We start from the raw sequence: 13731 nt of genomic DNA on the forward strand, positions 1-13731 counted from the left end.
CTCTTTTGTTTATGCCAGGGATGCACATTGGTTAAAATCACAAAATCTCAGCCCTGATAGGTATGCAGTCATTGTTTTAAAACAAAAGCCTCGTTTTAATGCCCACGTAGGCTCAAGCAAGGCTGTATTGTTTATGGGATGGGACTTGCAGCATCACATCTACATACTGCTTGTCCTTCATATTCAGTTCCACAGACTTACAGCTCATAATATGTTTGAGAAACAGAACCAGCTTCATATTTTAAATATTTTGGAAACCCCTTAGGCCAGATCTTAACAGTACCCTATCTGTGACCTCATGTGGCTGCCATATATGGTTCATGTGACTTTGTGGTTTCCAGATGACATGTAACAAATGATCTTCATATTCAGAACACAGCTGTATTCTGTGATCCTCTAGTTCAAGTGTGATCACGGGTATCGCACAAGAAACATGAACCCTTTGTGGCTGTCATGTAACAAAGCTGCCATCGTCACAGACTCAAATCTGAGAGATCATCTGAGGTACTGACTTCATATCTGCATTTATTATTATTATTATTATTATTATTATTATTATTATTGTTATTTATTTCTGAGCAGACACCCTTATCCAGGGCGATTTACAGTCGTAAACAAAAATACATTTCAAGAATCACAGTACAAGTATTAATACAGTTAAGAGCAAGATAAATACAATGACTTTGGTTCTAGCAAGTACAAGTATATGACAAAATACGATTCAATAACGGAGCAGATAAATGTCAGTGACAGTTACATTAGGATATAATTAAATACAAAATACTACAGATTCAATAACACTTGACAGATTACAGTACTCTAAATACAGGATTAAATGCAGTAAAATAGGGAGCAGATAAGTGCAAGTAAAGCGCATTTAAGGAAGAGTGATAAAGTGTCCAGAGGGCAAAGAGGAGTTCTACAGGTGCTGTCTGGAGAGGTGAGTCTTGAGTTATTAGTTATTATCATTATTACTACCCCTCTTTTATTGTGCAGAGAATCTTCTAGTTGTTCACTTCATGTATGCGAAGGCTGTAAATGAAACGGTAACCGAAAATAAAAAAAACGTTTATAACCGAAAACGACCAGTTTTATGAGGCATTGATGTTCATCACAACATAATCAAAATAACCACAGAGTTTCGTTTCTCCATTCCCATTAATAATAGCCCTCACAGACAGCTTGCAAATAAACATTATAATGGCATTAACGTGTACCTGTTAAAATCCTGTCTGGTGCAGTTATTTGTAAAAGAATATCATTCATTTACTTACCTGTTCTGGCTGTTGTGGGCGGCGTCAGGTTTTGTCCTGGGACTGGAGTGCAGGAGAGAGAAAAAAGGGAAAAAGAGGTTACTTGTTTATGTAAAAAAACGAGTTATTTTTGCAATAAGGTGCACATTATTTCGAGAGTAATAGCCAGGGTGATCAACTTTAAGCAAATATACCTGTAAATGAGAGAAAGGGTTTATTATTAAAAATAAAGTACACAAACACACACACAGACACACTCACACGCGCACACACAGACAGACAGACAGACAGACAGACAGACGCACGGACGCGGAAACACACACACTCACACCCGCACACGCACGCACACAAGCACACGCTCATGAAAAAAGCCGGCGCACAGAGCGTGGGCATGTATAGCAGGGGAGTGCAGAGCGAGGGCATGTTTAGCGAGGGAGCGCAGAGTGAGGGCATGTTTAGTGAGGGAGCGCAGAGCGAGGGCATGTTTAGCAGGGGATTGCAAAGCGAGGGCATGTTTAGCAAGGGAGTGCAGAGCGAGGGCATGTTTAGCGAGGGAGAGCAGAGCGAGGGCATGTTTAACGGGGGTGTGCAGAGCGAGGGCATGTTTAGCGAGGGAGTGCAGAGCGAGGGCATGTTTAGCGGGGGAGTGCAGAGCGAGGGCATGTTTAGCGGGGGAGTGCAGAGCGAGGGCATGTTTAGCAGGGGAGTGCAGAGCGAGGGCATGTTTAGCAGGGGAGTGCAGAGCGAGGGCATGTTTAGCAGGGGAGTGCAGAGCGAGGGCATGTTTAGCGAAGGAGCGCAGTGCGAGGGCATGTTTAGTGAGGGAGCGCAGAGCGAGGGCATGTTTAGCAGGTGCGCGTGCACATAACCAGGGCTAAAATAGAAGTGAGTGTGCCCAATGTTAGTGCATAGAGATAGTTATAGTATACTCCAAGGGGAGGAGCCATAACCAGGTGGGGAATTCCGAGAGCACAGAGGGCACATTAGGCCCCTCTGCAATACTGGCTCTCACTGCAGCACTGGCCCTGCCCTGAGCTGGTGCAATCACCCTTAACAAACTATTACACACAACAAGGAAGTCATTTTCAACAGTCAGTGCAGTTCTATTTAAATTACTAACCATTTATTTCTTTTTCTTTTACAACTTTAGGATTGCTTAGCCTCTCTTTACATAAGTACATCCTTTTTCTTTTTCTTTCCATTTTTCTCTTGTTTATACCATGGATGTTCATCGGTTAAAATTACAATTTACAGCCACACTAGGTATGCAGTCATTGTTTTAAAACAATAGTCATGTTTTAATGTCCACGTAGGCTCAAGCAAGGCTGTATTGTTTATGGGATGGGACTTGCAGCATCACATCCACATATCTGAAGCTTGTCCTTTCATATTCAATTCCACAGACTTACAGCTCATAATCTGTTTAAGATACAGAACCATCTTCATATTTTAAATATTTTGAAATCTCCTTAGGCCAGATCTTAACAGTACCCTATCTGTGACCTCATGAGGCTGCCATATATGGTCCATGTGACTTTGTGGTTTCCAGGTGACACGTAACATGTTACCAATCACAATGACTTCCGTATGGCCAGTCTTGGTCATGTGCTTAGTGATGTCATTGCCCATGTCATTGATGATGTCATATGTGATGTCAAGTGTGACAGGAAACATACACATAAGGGTGCAGAGGTAAGGTTGCGTGACTACCTTAACTTGCAATTTCCAAACCTTTTGGACATTTGCAAACAAAACTTAAAGTTTTTGAAATTGAATTTCCATAGTTTTGCAGAAGGTATCTTGGAAAATCAAACAACCAACAAGAAGTATGCAAAGATTCTTTTTAAATGCCAGGTTTATTGAGGCAAAATCAAATGTTGTTAATCCCTGCCCCTGAGGCTAGAGGAGGGGAGAAAGCAAAGACTGTCCCTGGAGTCCACAGCAATGGCTGCCCTGGTGGCTGGAGAGGTGGGGACAGCAAGGATTGTACCTGAGGCTGGAGAGGTGGGGACAGCAAGGACTGTACCTGAGGCTGGAGAGGTGGGGACAGCAAGGACTGTACCTGAGGCTGGAGAGGTGGGGACAGCAAGGACTGTACCTGAGGCTGGAGAGGTGGGGATAGCAAGGACTGTACCTGAGGCTGGAGAGGTGAGGACAGTAAGGACTATACCTGAGGCTGGAGAGGTGGGGACAGCAAGGACTGTACCTGAGGCTGGAGAGGTGGGGACAGCAAGGACTGTACCTGAGGCTGGAGAGGTGAGGACAGCAAGGACTGTACCTGAGGCTGGAGAGGTGAGGACAGCAAGGACTGTACCTGAGGCTGGAGAGGTGAGGACAGCAAGGACTGTACCTGAGGCTGGAGAGGTGAGGACAGCAAGGACTGTACCTGAGGCTGGAGAGGTGAGGACAGCAAGGACTGTACCTGAGGCTGGAGAGGTGAGGACAGTAACGGCTGTACCTGAGGCTGAAGAGCTGGTGACATTATTTGAACAGTACTGCCGGGGAGCAGTTATTCTTCATGTTGTGTGGCTCTGTCCACTCTCTCTAGAAAGATCATGTAAGAATCCTGCAGGTTTTTAGGCAGAAGGATGTGTTGTGTGCAATTTAAGGTCTTGATGCCATATTGGATTTGCTGTTGCTTCTTCTCTCTTCTATCTGTCAGGCCCATCTTTCAAGTCTAGTCAGTTCTTACCTGAATTAGATAGGAGATATTTGGACCAACCACCAAAGGAAAAAAAGGTTTCTGAAATGTAATAAATAGAATTCTGTATAGTGATTTGGATATCTGAAAATGTATATAATAATCTGTGATATACTAAGAGTATTTATTAAAAATGAAACAATAACAATAACAGGTTACATGCATTTCTAAATTGAATTGCCCAAAAGTTTACTCGAAATGTAATAAATAGAATTCTGTATAGTTGTACTTTACTGTACTGTCTTGACGAGTTTCACACATAAGCAATTACAATACGAATATTACTACAGTTGTATTGTCACTATTAATAATATACTGTATGGTAATGTAGTTTTTTTTGTTAGTTTTTTGTTGTTTTTTTACCGGCTTTAGACTACTCGCTGTGAGTCGTATTAATTTATTTTTGTTCTCAATTCATGCCGATTGATTATCGTCATCAGTCATGTCTTATACTTTCTAAAAAATATATTGTTATTGACCCATTTTCTTAACAAAAGTTCAATAACTTTTTATTTTACTCGTGGATGTTCTACTGCTGTTTGATACATCCTTATTTCAGGGGTTTCTTAAATCAACACAAATGATTAATAATAGCTTTTACCCACCTGTCAGTAAATTACTTCGCGTTGTGAAGAAGGTTTCAAACATTCTGTAGCAGCTGAAGAACAACTTCGTGGACCAGCACGCGCTGTTAATTTAAAAAATCTCAACCGTCCTTTGGCAGCGATATACAGTAAACAAATAGCAGAAAGTGTTTAATGTATGTGCTTAAATATGGAATATATAACACGCATACATATAATAGTATGCATTTGTATTTTATTCTATTTTGCAAAAAATTATCTTCTCACTTCTTCTTTTTTTTTTTTTTTCTTAGAACCTACGCTATACAAGATCATAACCATTTACAGTATTGCGTTTACAAGTATTGACAGACTTCTTTCTTTTTCATATCCAGCAGGCAGTATGTATTTATTTTTTTGTGAATCAACGACGGACAAGAGTTTTGTTCAAGCCGGGCCATGTAAAGCTGTCAGTCAGATGATTAGTTTAACAAAGCAAATTACAACTTTGATAGAAACAAATAATCACAAACCTAATAACAATGATCTTCAATAAACAAAAAGCAATTGGAGTTTAAAATAGGAGGTGTCATAACAAATACATTGTAGTCTTTATTATTTTTGATCCATGTGGTAGACGCTTTTATCCGAGGGTTACATTTTATAATTTAACTAGTGCTTAATTTGTGCCAGGGCTCTCCAGGGCTGAGCCACGGCACCTCTTTCCCCCTTTAGTTATGAAAGTTTTTTTTTTTTTTTTTTTTCCGCTGGTGAGCAACAATATAACCCAGCTAACAGGGTAATACTGTAAAGTGCCACTGCATTCTCTGTTTCACGTGTTCGTTTCTCTGACCGCTGACGTTGTGTGTGTGTGTGTGGAATGGAACACGGACAGTTTCGATGAACTCCTGACTGTACCATAAAGTGTGGGGGGAGGAGAAAAACGTATTTCCTAAATGAACAAATTATTATTAGTTTCCCCAGTACCGAAGTAACAAACACTAATTATTATCACTGATTACCAGTTTTATCCAGACAGAAACACAGATCTGACCCGTGTGTGCTGAACTATAGGCTATTCAATGTCTCCCTATTCAGTGAAATGGAACGGTCGAAAGCAACGTTGTCAGGCACTGACGTCAGACAGAAGTGACGTCAGACCGTTATCTATTTTGGTTCAATTTTGGTAAAACCAGGATCCCTCCGAAAATATAAACACCCAGTTGCACATCTACACTCCCGGGACTATGTGTATGCCAGGTGTGGTTCCTTAATTAGCAGTATTTTTTGAGATACAGATGTATACAAAAGCGTCTTAATTTTTCTTTTTTCTTTTTTTTAAACGGCTGTTTTTATCGCCACGCTGTATCTCAAAAAGTATTTCACCAAATGCTACCCCGTTCACAGGGTTTGTTGAGCCTGTCAATCCGACCACACACACACGAATGTTCATGCATATCGATGGAGATTTACCCCCCTTTTGAGCTGGTTGTAAAATCGACTTTAAACAGAACCTTCGTTCAAACCTTAACTATGTCTGCGCTACCGCATAATTACTTAATTGAGCTGCTTAACTAGTCAAAATGAAATTGTTCCAAGTCTTCAGAAATGGATGATTTAAGGGTTACCTGTAAAACGAGGGTTAGCCACCCCAGGTATAGCTGAAACAGCGCCCCCCGCTGGTCAGGGGCCTTTATGATTCCAGGCAGAGACTTCCTTCCTCGCCTCCAGGATTCAGTAACTTAGTAACTCTGAGTTAAAAGATGCGACTCGCTTGAGAGTGTGAAAGGAGCTTTATCTTCAGTCCTGGGTTACAGTGGTGAGGGGACATTCAAAATGGGCAATTCAGATCAGGGATAAGAAACAGGAGTAAAGTTGATAAAGTTTATCAAAATAAATACATAGTTTTAACAGATGAATTGCAAAATGCAAAACATTCCTTTGTATTATTGTCTTAAAAATATCAATACATCACTCAATTAACACTAAACACAAAGTCTTTTTATTTCGAAATGAAACAAAATGTTTTGAAAAAGGAGCTCTGCTGTTATAAATCATTAAACACAGTGGCTGGCCTCATATTTCTAAAGCTCATTTTAACTGCACTGAGACAAACTGATATTTTTTGCAAGTGTGAGAGGGTGTGGGTGCTTTACTTAGACACAGGAGCCAGAAGTTTTATTTGAAATGCCACTGGGCGCACTGTTTTATTAATCCACAAGATGGCACTCCTGTGCCGTGGCTCAAAATACCAGCAACAGTATTTCTGTAGTTCATTTTACTGGTAGAGTTCCCAGGGTGGTTACTAACAATGGTAGTAACACATACTAGAGGTCTTCACAGGTCTACCAGGACCCGAGGACCCGAGACTCGACCCGTACCGAACGGGTTTTGGGATGCAAATTTGTCACCTAACACCTGGGTCGGGTCGGGTCTGATTTTGTTTACTCGGTAATACACAAACTGTCAATTACCATTAAAGAGGCTCTCTTTGGTTCTAAAAATCATTGTTTATAATTCCTGTTGCGTGGATCGGCTTCCCTCAGTAGCACGACATGGCGTGCAGAGCGCAGCAGCAGACACGTGACCCGCATCGAAAGGGTTTCTTTGGATCATTCTTAAAAGTCGAACTCCTCCAGTTTGAATTGGCAGCTCGCGCTGCTCAGGGTCAGTGCAGCTGTGTTGTTTAACATTTTTGTCATGCAATGCCAAGGATTTGTTAACGGTAAAAGCAGTAGCGGAGCCAGAAGAGGAGAGGGGGGGGGGGGGGGCAGGCAGGGGGTGCGGTCGCACCCCTGGCCCCCCGAAAATTAAGGTTGGTGGGCCCCTCTCGACTGCCCGAACACACACTTAGAAAAATACTCCTCCACACACGCGCTTGAATAGGCTACTGTTGCAGTCATATGCTTAACTCTATAACTGGCACGTGACGATCTAATCGACCCAAGTGTTGCTTTTAGAATGAGCAGTCTGATTGAATCGGCCCAAATGCGCACACTGTCTTTACCGCTGTTATTCTCCTTTTAAAAATCGTGGATTGCTTTCAAAACTACACTACGCAGAAGACCAGCTATAACACTTGTATGATACGCTTTTTGTATGTTTTTATTTGGCCATTGGATAAGGAGAAATCAGGCGGTTTTGCGGGTGTTCAGTTGACGTTGCGCTGCTGCTCTGTCTCTTCTGCGGTGCTCATGCTTGTGTGTGCAGTGAGAGGAGTGATTTGAAAAAAGGAACTAGTGTTCTGTGAGTTCAATTGTGTGGAATAATTTTGGAGTTGTATATACAGAAAAGTGTACCAAAGGTCCAAATTATCTGAGAAAACCTACAGTCAACCTCGTGATTTAATATATGTATTAATTTATTTAGTTATTGTCGCAAATCCGTTACCTATTCACCCTTCAACACAAGGAAACGATACGGTGGTTGAGGTGAAACCTTACTTTAGTTTTATAATTTATTATTTTTAATTTATCATTAACTCCTTAATAATACTATTGTTTTTTTTAATTTGTCAAAAAAGCAACAAGAAAAAAAGTCAAGTTCAGAGGATTATTTTGCATGCTGCTTATTTAGAAGCAGTTAATACTGTTAACTAACCAGAAGAACATTATTATTATTATTATTATTATTATTATTATTATTATTATTATTATTATTATTATTATTATTATTATTATTAATAATAATAATAATAATAATAATAATAATAATAATAATAATAATAATATTTCATAACAACAACAGTATTTTGATTGTTTTAAAATCATTCATTTCTCTTTGGCTAGCTTTTCTTTTCTTTTTTTTTTTTTTTACAAAAAAAATAATGTAATTTTATTATGCATCAGAAATAAAACAAATCCCACTGCAGCTACTCCATCCCTCAAAACAAAATAAAAATATATTAGCAATAAAATGCAACTAGTTGCACTACCCTGCTTACCGTGCGGCGCCGTGCGCCTGTGCAGTAGCGTTGTATCACTGGGCACCGTGTGCACCACGCGCACCAGTCACCATGCACACTGAGTACCCTGAGCACTATGTGCTCTGTGCAGCCGTGCACTAGTGTTGTATCACTAGGCACCGTGTGCACCACGCGCGCCAGGCACCATGCACACTGAGTACCCTGAGCACTGTCTGCACCGTGCGGCATCGTGCGTCCCTGCACTAGCGCTATAGCGCCGTATGCACCGTGTGTACCGAGTACCGTGGCACTATGTGCACCGTGTGGAGTGTGCAATGAGCAACGTGCATACCTAGATACTGAAGTACCAAGGGCTATGCGTGCACCGGGGTACCGAAGCACCAGGGGGGGAAGCTGCTGTGCAACAATGTCTACCCTAACCGCATGGTCACACACCTGGTCAGCGCGTAGCATAGACCAGAGAGACACAAGGGCTGAAGCCGCAGCGGGCGTGTTGAAAGCAGACAGCAAAAAACCACGGTAGAAATAGATAGAGAGCACACTGCTTGTTGACAAGGCCCGACTCACTGAGGTTGTGCTAGATGCTGGTTAACACAGGCAGGTAAAGAAGAGCACGCCCCCTGCTAGTCTGTCAGAAGCATTGTAACTAGCAAGGCAGGGCGTTCGGTGCAGTTTCATTGATTAACTTAAATAATGTTATTAACTATGCGCGTTACAAAAATGTAATTATTGAAATCGATTATTCAGTATTTATATTGATGTATATAATGAGGAATGGAATCGATAGAAAAATCGATTTTCTATTTAATAGTAGCAGCCGTAGTCCTGAGATTCTACAGTTCAGTAAAACACAACAATTGGGGACGAGCAAAAATACAAAACATATTTGGCAACTCTTAAAAAAATGGATGCTTTTGATTAACGGTGCATTTGAAGATGTATACGGAAATGCATATCACTCAAGGGAAGAAATGGTTATTATTGCTTTTGGAAAAGAAGGTACAATGAAATTAGTTATTTACACCCGGTTTATTGTTTACAAATCATGCACAAAAGCACCTTCTCTGGCACAACATCACATTTCATTTTGAATTTACTGACTTTCCTTGATAAACGAATCCACGTCTGGGAGGTTTCTAGACGTCCTCTGCTTTTCACCAACTCTGAGAACGCCTGATTTTAGTCCCGTGTGATGCTTCAGAGACTCAAACAACAAACCTCACAAACATAAACTGGTTTGAAGGGTGGCAACACATCTTTTTAACAGCACAGTAATAATATGAATGCCTTACTTTCTTGTATTTAACATGGTTACACTGGGCAGTCACGTGACATGATGTAAAAACTGAAACTGAATTCACAAATGCACCGTCTTTGCGTTTTCTCTGCGGCAGAATCCATTGTGTCCTGGTAAGAGCTGAGTTTACTGTTTTAGACCCATAATAAAATATGCATTGATATATAGGGTAATAGAGGGGATCGTATCTTACAGGATCAGATATGACAGGCTCTGTATTAATAGAGGGGATCGTATCTTACAGGATCAGATATGACAGGCTCTGTATTAATAGAGGGCATCGTATCTTACAGGATCAGATATGACAGGCTCTGTATTAATAGAGGGGATCGTATCTTACAGGATCAGATATGACAGGCTCTGTATTAATAGAGGGGGTCGTATCTTACAGGATCAGATATGACAGTCTCTGTATTAATAGAGGGCATCGTATCTTACAGGATCAGATATGACAGGCTCTGTATTAATAGAGGGGATCGTATCTTACAGGACCAGATATGACAGGCTCTGTATTAATAGAGGGGATCGTATCTTACAGGATCAGATATGACAGGCTCTGTATTAATAGAGGGGATCGTATCTTACAGGATCAGATATGCCAGGCTCTGTATTAATAGAGGGGATCGTATCTTACAGGATCAGATATGCCAGGCTCTGTATTAATAGAGGGGATCGTATCTTACAGGATCAGATGTGACAGGCTCTGCTGTATTAATAGAAGGGATCGTATCTTACAGGATCAGATATGACAGGCTTACTCCCACCACACTGGGGAATACATGGCAGCATTAACTTAGGATACTTGATGATAATAACCTGGCTAATTAGTACTTCACATCACACAGTACTAAGCAGCTAGGTTATTTTTTGCAAACATGTTAGTAGTTTTATAGTGCGTTTACTGTGTTAAGTAATATGTAATTGAACTGAATGCGTTTTAATTTCAGAGTTTATGTAGAAATGGAAGGACAGATAGGAGCTGTACAATATAGAGATATAAATCAATATTGCTAAGGGGGCTAAAACTAACTCCAAAATATTTTTCCAATATTATAACAGCAAGAGAACAGTCAAAAGAGGAGGTTAAATGTCTAAGAGAGACACAAATGGCAAAATCATAGATGAAGAAAAAAAAAGCAAATATATTAAATGATTACTTTTCACAGGTTTTTACAAAGGAGGACACGGACAACATGCCCGACATGTCGACCTGTTCCTATCCAATTTTAAATAACTTTAGCATAACAGAGGCAGAAGTGTTAAAGGGACTAGGCGCTCTTAAAATAAACAAATCCCCTGGGCCAGATGAGATCCTCCCAATAGTACTCAAAGAAACGAAAGAAGTTATTTACAAACCGCTAACCAAGATCATGCAACAGTCTCTTGACACAGGGGTTGTACCGACAGACTGGAAAATAGCAAATGTAATACCGATCCACAAAAAGGTAGACAAAACCGAACCAGGTAACTACAGGCCAATAAGCCTAACTTCTATTATATGTAAATTTATGGAAACTATAATAAGATCCAAAATGGAAAATTACCTATATGGTAACAATATCCTGGGAGACAGCCAGCACGGTTTTAGGAAAGGGAGATCGTGTCTCACTAACCTACTTGACATTTTTGAGGATGCAACATTGAAAATGGATAACTGCAAAGCATATGACATGGTTTATTTAGATTTCCAGAAAGCTTTTGACAAAGTCCCGCATAAAAGACTAATTCTCAAACTGAACGCAGTAGGGATTGAAGGAAATGCATGCACATGGATAAGGAGTGGTTTACAGGTAGAAAACAGAAAGTACTAGAGGAGAAACCTCAAAATGGAGTGAGGTACCAGCGGTGTACCACAGGGATCAGTATTAGGTCCTCTGCTATTCCTAATCTACATTAATGATTTAGATTCTGGTATAGTAAGCAAACTCGTTAAATTTGCAGATGACACAAAAATAGGAGGAGTGGCAAACACTGTTGAAGCAGCAAAGGTCATTCAAAATGATCTAGACAGCATTCAGAACTGGGCAGACACATGGCAAATGAAATTTAATAGAGAAAAGTGTAAAGTATTGCATGCAGGCAATAAAAATGTGCATTATAAATATCATATGGGAGATACTGAAATTGAAGAAGGGAACTATGAAAAAGACCTAGGAGTTTGTGTTGACTCAGAAATGTCTTCATCTAGACAATGTGGGGAAGCTATACAAAAGGCCAACAAGATGCTCGGATATATTGTGAAAAGTGTTGAATTTATTATTATTATTATTATTTATTTCTTAGCTGACGCCCTTATCCAGGGTGACTTACAATTGTTACAAGATATCACATTATTTTTACATACAATTACCCATTTATACAGTTGGGTTTTTACTGGAGCAATCTAGGTAAAGTACCTTGCTCAAGGGTACAGCAGCAGTGTCCCCACCGGGATTTGAACCCACGACCCTCCGGTCAAGAGTCCAGAGCCCTAACCACTACTCCACACTGCTTAAATCAAGGGAAGTAATGTTAAAACTCTACAATGCACTAGTAAGACCTCACCTAGAATATTGTGTCCAGTTCTGGTCACCTCGTTACAAAAAGGATATTGCTGCTCTAGAAAGAGTGTAAAGAAGAGCAACCAGAATTATCCTGGGTTTAAAAGGCATGTCGTATGCAGACAGGCTAAAAGAATTGAATCTATTTAGTCTTCAACAAAGAAGACTACGCAGCGATCTGATTCAAACATTCAAAATCCTAAAAGGTATTGACAATGTCAACCCAGGGGACTTCTTTCACCTGAAAAAAGAAACAAGGACCAGGGGTCACAAATGGAGATTAGATAAAGGGGCATTCAGAACAGAAAATAGGAGGCACTTTTTTACATAGAGAATTGTGAGGGTCTGGAACCAACTCCCCAGTAATGTTGTTGAAGCTGACACCCTGGGATCCTTCAAGAAGCTGCTTGATGAGATTCTGGGATCAATAAGCTACTAACAACCAAATGAGCAAGATGGGCTGAATGGCCTCCTCTCGTTTGTAAACTTTCTTAAGTTCTTATGTTCTTAAGGTCCTTAGAGACTCCTCTCCCTGCACTGGCAGCAACCATCCTATGCAAAAAAGGAAAATAAGTACATTAAGTATTAATATTCTAATAAATTGAGAACATATGCTATTTGTTTAATCACACTTTCAAACAAACAGCTATAAAAATAAAAAATAAATAAAAAAAATCTATAGAATACAGCATGGGGTGGTGTGTGATATGAGAATGTAATGCACACCGAGGGGGTTATCCAGGGATTACATGCTCATGTATCACACACACACACACACACACACACACACACACTGCCTATCACACACACATACACACACACACACATTGCCTATCACACAGACACACACACACACCCTGCCTATCTCACACACACATGCACACACACACACTGCCCCATGCAATATTTTTATAATCTCTGCTGAACTCCATAAAGAATTTTATTTAAAATAGCAACAACTTTGATAACGTGAACACAGTTTAAAATATGGTTTGCACTGTATGAGACAGTACAGAGAAAACCGCAATTGCTGTGGTCTGTACTAGGAGTGATACGCGACTGCAACCAAAGAGAACAATTTGAACTTGTAACTTAAAAACAGCACGTTCCCTTTCAAGCACGAAATGGGTATCAACCTCTTTAACAAAATAAAAATAATAATAATTAAAAAAAACTCTTTAAAATAAATAAATAAATAAATAAATAAATAAATTAGGAAAGAAACTCTTATGATAATAAGCTAACGTTTCCTGGAGTTTTTCCGGTGTTGTGGAGCTGAATTCTTCTGTGCAGAGGTACATTCCTGTTTTGTTTCTGTTTTGTTTTTATTGCCGTCAGGGTTTCCGTGGCAATTGTTAGGGATCGTGTTAAAATTACGCGTTTTCACATTTCTATTTTTCCATTTCTGTGTTCACCGGTTTGTTCTGAGGGTGGTTGTGTTTGCTCACATTT

At 40.1% G+C, this 13731-nt stretch overlaps 1 protein-coding gene across 2 annotated transcripts in view; it reads left to right on the forward strand.

The window, feature by feature from the left end:
* Positions 1 to 13731, forward strand: part of LOC131723167 (tripartite motif-containing protein 16-like) — a 32736-nt gene that overhangs the window by 13527 nt on the left and 5478 nt on the right. The gene's annotated exons all lie outside the window — the stretch shown is intronic.

Source organism: Acipenser ruthenus, chromosome 53 (genome assembly GCF_902713425.1).
Source record: "Acipenser ruthenus chromosome 53, fAciRut3.2 maternal haplotype, whole genome shotgun sequence".
Lineage (NCBI taxonomy): Eukaryota > Metazoa > Chordata > Actinopteri > Acipenseriformes > Acipenseridae > Acipenser > Acipenser ruthenus.